Raw genomic sequence first — 9,724 nt, forward strand, 5'->3', positions numbered from 1 at the left:
CACTATAAAATCATGTGTGATATGTAAAACTAAACACATTAGTTGCTCAGTGTTCTGCTACAGTGTGTGCAGATGAGATTGTTTACAATAGTGTGGGCAAGAGTGGTGTTCAAAAAGCAGCACATCACTAGATGGCATCAGAGTGCCAGATTCATTTACCCAATGTAAATCAGCCACCCAGATGACCATTTATTGGAACAAAGGGTCAAAGGTCAGTTCATTTGTACAGCACTGTTCCTCCCCACAACTCCCCAGACTCCACAGCTTCCATTTACAGAGAAAAACAAACATAATCTGGACTGTGGGCCAGTCCTCACTGGCACTAAATCTAAACATCATTAAACTAAATGATTCAAAAGCACGTGCCAAAACTTCCCTGTGAATTTTACTAATAAAAAATAAGATCAGTTGTGCTAATGGTAAGAGAGACACCATGTTCTATAATCAAATACACAATGTGTAATAAAGTATGATGCACCACTTAAGTATGAGCCTACATACATTTTGTATTGTTTCATTTTGTTCAAACCCTCTGCTGGGTACTGTTACAGAGTGTGTATGAGGACAAATACAAAGTTAAAAAAGAATTCCAGACCCCCAGACACTGCTGGTTTTCAGTGCTGTTGCCAGGCAACACTGCATTACTTCAAGTCTAACTTGTGCTTTTTATCTCCGTCTCTGAAATAAGATGAAAAAAAGTGAGATTGTCCGAGGATAAAATACCTCCATATTGAGCCATTATTGTCATGAGATATAAGAAAGACCCCACCATTTTCCCCTTGTACTTAAAATCACAATGATTTCAGAAATGTTCTTATATTTTTGTAAATGATGTCGCTGTACTGATGAAACTAATCAGTAGATCACTGTCAGGAGTATCATGAATGCACCTGCAGCCACTCATTATCTGTAACGTACTTTTCTGTTGTGACCGTATGAGGTTGAATTAAACAAACAGAAAACGAGTCAACGTGAGGAATCAACATGTAGGGTTGGTCCAACTGAAAGTGTGAAAGCATGAAAAAGTTTCGGCATGCGTTCTTGAGATGCTTGTTGAACAATGTTGTTGCATACCTTCACATTCCATTCCATACTCTGTTGGTTGGGGCAGTCAAGCATTTTCCTTTTTCTCTTGGCTTGTCAAAGAATTGACCCCCCCTGGCTTGATCAGGGTCTCAACCTGCCCCAGTACAGCAGTTGCCATGACAACGTCACCCCTTGACAATTAGCGGCTTGTAATCACATGTTTATATCAGCTGTAGGGCTGAATCGGGGTTTGGGATACCTGTGAGTGTGCAAACTGCATTCTGCATCGTTGTTTGTAAAGATCCTCTCAGATGCATGTTTTCTTTCCATCGGTATGTTGTCAACACATTTGTATTCATCGTGAGCCACAGTGCTGGAAGCAGTTTGATGGGCAGCATCCGTGCATGTAAAAAAGCTTGGAAACCCGGTTTCAGCAGAGAGTGGCCCGTAGGTCTGCAGTCAGTTTTCTGTGTTCTGAGCCCACCATTGACAACTGTGACAGAGAAACCCTGGAGAATGTCAAAAAAAGGAAAAAAAAATATCCATCGTGTCAAGCCCAGCTTCATTTTTCCCACGACTACAGGAGTTATATAAAGATTAAGTTAAGTACGTGGGCAGAGCTCGAGACACTGCGGCGTAGGAAGACTGATGGAGTTCAGTGAGGTCTCAGGGGCCTTCAACTGACCACATGTTGCTAATGCTCCCCGTTTCACCACAACTTTCTGCAAACCCCTCTATACTGGACAACATAAAGAAACAGTCCTTTCTGGTCCTTCAACTCAAAACAGTATGAAACTATAATGATGAAGATGAAAGACCAGTTCAGTGAACATCGTGAAAATCTAAGCAGTGTGGCACTTGCTTTTATGTAAAACTGCTTTAAAAAATATAGAGAGAAAGATGTCATATTTGAACAATTTTACATAAAGAACATAAGATAAAATTTACTCCTGTAATTTCTGAGATGTCCCTGACCGCACACATCGCAAGAAACTTCTTTCAGAGATTCCTCCTTGCCGAACTACCACAGACTGAGTTTATTTGGCCACCTGGGACATCCTTCGGTCAGTTATCTGGCTTTCTCTGTGGGTTTTTTTTGCATACTGAGCACCCATTGGAAGATTTTTTTTTTTTTTGTCTTTACTGCATCTTATGAATCTGCAGAGATACAGATACACTCAGCAACATCTGGCTCTTATCAGCATCTCATTGTGAGAGATATAAAAAAATAATACTCCCACGCTGGTTCCTGCTTCTGATAGTCTGTTGGAAAAAACAGTTCATCATAATCACAACAATGCTCACAATGACCACTAAAACTCACTTTTTTTTTTTTCCCAACAAGGCTATTTCTGGTTGTGGTAAGATATTCGCTGCCAAGCTGGCACAAAACTATGGCTTTTGTCACAAGTAGTGTAGCAGTTGAGATAGGACTTTTCTTTACTTATTTATTTTGGTAACCTTCAAAGTTTCTCTATGCCATTTCATAGAAGTGACTCAGTTCAGCATCAGTTAAAAAAAAAGTATGTCCTTTTAAGAAAGGGAATCTATCTACTCTGTGCTATTTCCTGTTCAATAATAAAGTTCATCACATTCGGCAACAAAATTATTTGTTTTTGATTAAAAAAAATTTCTTCTGTACACTGCAGTAGCAATTAATCAGAACATTTAGTATTTCTTGTATTCTGTAGAATTTGCATTGTACAGAATGTATTATTTAATTTGAGAGCAATTCATGCAAGATGGCACTCCTGTCCCAGCACGATGTACCTTCACATTCTCTTTATTACAAATGCACATTGCTACTGGCTTCTGACCTGAAAATTAACTCAGCAAAGTCCTTAGCTAGCTTTCGCCACACCAACTACTGGCTGACTCCTGGCTGAGCAATTGTACAGCTAGCTTGCAAGTTAAAAGCTCATGGTTCCCAACTTATTGCTTTCTTGGTAAAGAGTTAGCTTGGCAAGCTCCAACAGCTCCTGAGTGACAGGGCTCATGGTTTATTCACTTTGGAATCCGTTCATCCAGCTCTTTGGCTATCTTCCTGCTCCCACAAGCTACCAGCCAGCTCCTGGATAGCTTGCAACACCACTGGGCCTCCAGGAGCTAGCTTAGCTTGCAGCTTCCAGCAGTCCCAGCAAGCAAGCTTCCAAATCAATGCTCCCAAGCACCCGGCCTGATCCACTAAGATCGACTACTGGGAGCTATGTCTCCTCTCATTGCTCAGATTATCTTCTCTACCTAGTTTTTGCTAACCCAGGGATGTCCAAAGTTGGTCCTCAAGGGCCTCGGACATAGGTCCTCAAGGGCCACTGCCCTGCAGGTTTTAGATGTTTTCCTGCTTCAACACACCTGATTCAGATGAAATGGATCTCTTTAAAAAATTGTTAAGCAGAACCTAATAATCTTGTTAAGCCTTCTAATGATGCATTGGTCTGAATCAGGTGTGCTGAAGCAGGGAAACATCTGCAGGACAGCAGCCCTCGGGGACTGGATCTGGACCTCCCTAGGCTAACCTCTTCTGTAATTTGCTTGCCTCTCATTTCGTTGGTTCCTCACAGCACAAACAAATTGGTTGTACGGCCCCATCCCACGGTTCCCCCATGGTTCCTCTAATCTTCCACGTAGAATGTAACAGTGATGGCTAATTTGGCTCATGATATGTCTTTGATTAACACACACACAGAAACTAAAAAAAACCAAAACATCTTACGCACATGTTAACAAGAACATGGAGGGGGACTTTAAGCAATCTGCAGTGCTAAATCTAGGAGACTTACCAAAGAAAGCTTAAAACATTAAAACTCAGTATCATGATTCATGTGACTGCTCATTGCCTTTCAATGTCCACACCCCCAGTTTATAAAGCAGACTTCCTGTTTAAAATTTTAGGTCTCATGCCCAAGCAGAGATAATGATGATGAGATAATCAGGGTTATTTTCTCCACCTCCCCACAGAAACAGAGTAAAAGTTTTCATCTCCATGTGACAAATTAACTGATTTTTGATGAGTAAAATAGTCAAATTGGTGACCCTTCAAATGGTTGTTTTGTTTCTAAATGCAACAAAACACCCATGTTCACTCACTATTTTTGCCACACTGCTAACAGTATTTTAATTCCCTAAGATATGAGATAGCCATATCTTTGAGAAATAATTGGGAGGGGGAGCTGATGTTGGCCCGAGACGTTAAAAAGCAGAATGTGAACTGTAACATTCCTGTCCTGAGTCCAGCTGGAGATCTTTATTGTGTATCATTTACCATCTCTCTCTCTCTCATTTCCTGTTATTTTTCTATGATGAGCTGTCTATCACATAAATAAATCTTAAAACCCAACAATTACTTGATTTTAAGGGACATACTTCTATCAATATTCAAGAGTTTTAATAACCTGATAATATATAATCCTATGTGCTGTACAAACAAGTTTCTAAATGAATTGAAGGTTAAATGAGGCATTCTTCTGTTGCAGATTTATGCTATTTACCAGCTGACTACTGGAAAAATTGTCACAGTTTATGTTTTAATAGTCTTGTTTTCAGTTTCTTATGTTTTCTTTCTCATGTTTTCACGTTAGTCTCACTCATGTCACCTGTTTCATTGTCATCAGCTGCAGGTCATCACTAATCACTCCCTCCACAGCATTTAGTCTCCTGGTTTCCTTTCATTTATTGCAGAATCCTCACTAACCCTTCATGCCACAGTCACGCCGAAGTTAAGTCTGGGTTTGCCTAAGAGCCTTTGTTTTAAGTATTTTTTCAGGGTCTTGTTAATTCACAGTTTGGTATTTTTGAGATCCGGCAGTGCCGGATCTCAAAAATACCTTTCTTCTTGCTCCCCTTTTTGTTAATAAACCTTGTTACATTTGAAAGAACTGCATCTGGGTCCTACCTTCACCACGGTCCCTGACAAAAATACAAGCCTCGATCAGCCTGGTTGGGATTTTTGACAAACATGCGCTATAAGCTGAAAAGAAAACTGGGTTGGAACCATTGAAAAATGTATATATTTGGAAAATTTGTAACAAATTAAGTGAAAAGTTAAACAGATTATTTTTGTACATCATCTAAAAATACCACATTGCTGTGAGCTTTTTCAGATGGATTCTTTTTTTTCTTTTCACTTTTGGCAAAAACAAAATTCTACTCTTTTCCATTGGATTTAGCAAGCAGACTCATGAATATTTAATCACGTTTACAGATAAATGTGAAACCCTCGCGGTCAGACAACAGGGGTATGGATTTTTGAAAAGTGACTCATAACTAATTCTCAGTAGTATCGTTTTTTCTCCTCCATTTTCTGTCCACAAAATCTGATCTTAAGGTGCTGCACAAAATATCCTCCACGATGTAGCTGAGACTTGACAAGTAAACTGTTTGAGCTATCAAATGCTTTCCCTTCCATTGTTTAAGGAGACTGTTATTTATGCTTCTTTATTCTATACAGTGTAAACTTCTGAAAAAAATAGTGCATAACAGTAAGCGAGACAGTGGCAAACAGGAAGCTGCCATTTTCAGTTGCAGGAGGGGGTACAAAATGTCAGCATCCAAACATTGAGGGTGTATGAGGTAATCCTGTGGCCAGCATATTTTCACTCATTTCCTGGCAGTAGAGGGACCTGTGTGCTCTGGAGGGAAGGTGTACTTGAGATCTATTGTGCGGTGTAACAGAGCTCACCTCACAGCAGATCCCCTGGGGCTCTGCTACCTCTACACAGGCACAAACACACATGCATGCACACACAGAGCTCCCTGAGTCACAGGGTGGAACCCTCACAGACATAAAGGGCGCTTTGTGCCCCAACTCATAGAGCTGTCAACCAACACCAGAGAGCTCCTCACACTGAACACCACTGTTCTCCTCACAGGAGCGCTCAGTGAGTGGGCAGACTGTGCTTTTATGTACACCCACGTAAAATGTATCTTACAATCTCTCACAATCTGCAGATCAGTAGCTTAAAAATACAGCTGTGCCTACTGTAATTAAAATGTGAGACTTAAGTGTTGAAAGGAGTGAGCAAGTTTTGACTTCTTACAAGTTTGAGGCTCAGTGCCTTTTATTTGATTTTCCCTTCTCGACCCTCCTTGTTTTGACAGTTATGCAGTTGTAAATAACTGGCTTATTAAAAAATTCTCTAATTTTGCTTATTTGTTAGAAAGATATATGTACAATAATATTTATGAAGCTGCTGCAAAGAAGAGCTCAGTGGTACAGTAGCAACAATCATTCAACAGTTTGAGGTTTGGTTCATGGAAGAAGGGCCTTATTTATCAGCTCCAGACATACTTTGTAAGGTGGAAGGGTCTTACAAATGGACCACCAGCAGTGCAGCATTCTACCGGCTGTAACTCAGGAGGAGGAGCAGTCACCTGCCAGTCAGGGTGGGTCGACTCCCGGTTTCATGTCAAAAGAGTCCTTGAACAAGACACTGAACCCCAAGTTGCCTACCAATGCATCAATCGGTGTATGAATGTGTGTGAATGTGTGTGAATGTCTAGAAGAAAGCAATGTGTAGCCTATACAAATATAGACTAAGACCTGCTCTATGGGTGTATGAGTGAATAGGTGAATGTGGCTTGTAGTGTAAAAGTGCTTTGAGTGGTCAGCTAGACTAGAAATGTACTATACAAGTACAGTACATTTACCATTCAGTTGGCAGTTATGGTAAAGCAGGTTGACAAAGGCTGTTACTTACTCAAAGGCATCCTGGGAGTACCACCTCACAGATATCATCCCATAAGTAAAGCATGGTAATGGCAGCATGATGCTGAGAGATGGCTGGGAGACAAGTCAGGATGGAGAGAAAGGTGGACGCAGAAAATTCAGAGCAATGAGTGAAAACCTTTTACAGGATCATCAGGATATCCCAGTTAGGATGTGCCGAAAATGTACATTTTAACGTGTAGACTGTTGACTGGAAAGACAAATTAAGAAAACATATGCACTGTACAGAAAATGAGAAACAGAGTTGTTGCGCTAAACTTTTTTAGCACTGTGTTTCACAAACTAGTTGGCATCTAACCATGAAGACACATCTTGAATCCTATTATGTGCCATAAAAGAGAAAATAAAATCTTCTTGGCGCTTGACAAACATTTTGCTGTATATACCAGTACTGATATCAGCTATTAATATTGACTGAATTATAAATAGATGGCCTCAAGTAAAAAAAAAAAAAAAATGAATGAACCACATATAGAGAATTATCACATGACAACATATTTACACTGATAATTGTAGATTTGATTTAATAAACCATAACTTTATTGTTTTGGGTCACTCTCAGCACTCTTATCAATGCTCCATTCAACCTTCTATTGAATCTGTATGTGCCCAAAACCAATCAAAAGATGAAGTTGACAACTAGCACGATGACACAAAAAGAAGCTAAAGTGACTTTTTTTGTCTCAGGAGTTAGAAGAAAGTGATATCAGAGCTAGTAGGGGAGTGAGTTACAATTTTGAGTTGAAACATGGCGTACAAACTGCACCCAAAAAAAAAAACAAGACACATTTCACACATTTTAAGCATCGTTTTCATCATTTCATGTTTCCTGAAAATTTGTTGTGCAGCCTTGTGCAAAACGACAAAAGGCATGTTTAAAGGCATGTCTGACCTGCTTCTAAAAAGAACTCCATAGAAATCAAGATACAGTTACACAAAACATGCAGGTGGTGGTTCCGAGGGGCCAGAATTCAATTAAATCCATACCCATATCTATACCATTATCTATACCTGCTCACTATAATTCAGAACATGCAAATGCCTCACAAAAAGGCCCAAGCCAGAATATGATATAAACACCTCTTGCAGTGAGGCATAAGCACTAACCACGACAACACCATACATCCCCAGATCAAATTAAATTCAATACTTTATTATTTTCCAGAGACAAATTATATTGCTGCAGTATTGTCTATTGTTTTAAGTATGTTTTTGTTATCTACTGACTAAAGAATTTAATAAATACAAATCAAGTAGTAAACTTGAAATGTTGCAGACGTGTGATTGAAATCTTCAGAGATCATCATTAATGGATTGTGTTGTCTTTTGTAGCTTGGCAACAGCTTAACTGATGATGTCACACAGTGTCGGCAGGTAACAGGGGTCAATTCTCTTGGCAGACAACACAGTTGGAAACCTTCAAATTCAAAGACATTTTGTGTATCTTTGGTGACAGTCGTTACATTCATGATATAATCCTGCCTGGCCTGGTCTGTGTCTGGTAGTTTCATGCAGTTATTAGTTCATAACTGTACCCTTATAATTTAAGAGGTTAAGATAGAATTCCCTCTTTCATATCTGACCTTGTGAAGATCATCCCTGTTATAAACCTACTTTATGCTCCAGTTAGCCCAAATGTTGTACAATACAGCACCACAGGGGTGCGGGCTCTTCATACATGCCAACATCTCATCAAGTGAATCCAAAATAATATTCACTATCCAGTGAAACTGTTTTTCATCCTGTAGCTTAAGTTAAATTTGCACAAATCTTTCTAAAAGATGTGACAGTGGCTTCATTTTAAGGTTTGTCAGCTTGAGAGCAGCTAGTCATGTAAAACTGAAAACAATAATTTCTCATCTGAATGTGTACAAATCATATATTTGAGACTGTTTGAAAAAAAGAAAAGATAAAAAGCTTTACAGATTCCATGATAGTCCCTGCTGAATCAGTTAATTGTTCCTGTGTGATGTTTCCAGGAATGTTTATGTGCCCGGGCAGTTTACTAAACGGGTCAGCACCAACGGAACTGCCTAATCAGTAAGCTTCCGCTCAAAAGACACAGCGTACTGTTTATCTGTATGTTTTTTAGTGTGTGGTTTTAAATGAATGTTTGTAAATTGTGTCCAATTTGCCTCTTTTCCTTTTATAATTTTTGGATGGTCATGCCTTTTCCAGGCTTTAGATTATCTGGCCATCAGAGTACGGGGCTGTGTCCCGGGAGAAGTTCTTCAAACGACATACCACAGGAATTTTGTGTATGGGCTGAATTATGTATCAGTATTTTACTTTAACTGTGGGCAAAATTGCCTCCTGGCACATATTCAGAGAAACTAATGATGCAGCATTTTTCCATGTTCCCATTAGGGTTCAGTAGTTGCGGTTATAGATTTTATTGAACAGTTTTGATTGTTTTATCATTTGGGCTGTTATTTAATGCTGTGCACACATGACTTGAATAGAGGAAACCACAATCTGTAAAACAACAGTTTAAGGGTAGAAACTCAGAATGAAAGTCATAATGATCCGACTGATTCTCAGGAAACTTACTGGCAGGTAAGACAGTTACTGTGAAACAGAGGGTACAGTCTGGGTGAGTAGAGGAAATGGGAAGTGACTGTTGAGAAAGTGAGAGTTTTCAGCTTTAACAGAGGGCTGAAGGTCTTACGGAAAAGTTGGGCAATATTGTTTTCCATCTAACTATCTATCCCAAAAACTTGTGTGGTCATGGGAAAACCACATGTAGGCTAGGAAACTTTTTGACTATTTGACTATCCTCATACTGTTAAAATCTCCGACTGGTTTCACTGTTGGATTAAATCCTACCTCACTGGGGGCTCCTTTACAGTGTCATAGCAAGAACAAACATCCACATTCTGTCAACTTTCCACCGGTTGCACTTTACAACAGAAGAAAAAAAAAAAGAAAGAAAATATATCAGACAAATCTGATTTAATGTGCCACCTAACTCTT

Source organism: Leuresthes tenuis, unplaced genomic scaffold (genome assembly GCF_036924035.1).
Source record: "Leuresthes tenuis unplaced genomic scaffold, fLeuTen1.0.hap1 SCAF_2, whole genome shotgun sequence".
NCBI lineage: Eukaryota > Metazoa > Chordata > Actinopteri > Atheriniformes > Atherinopsidae > Leuresthes > Leuresthes tenuis.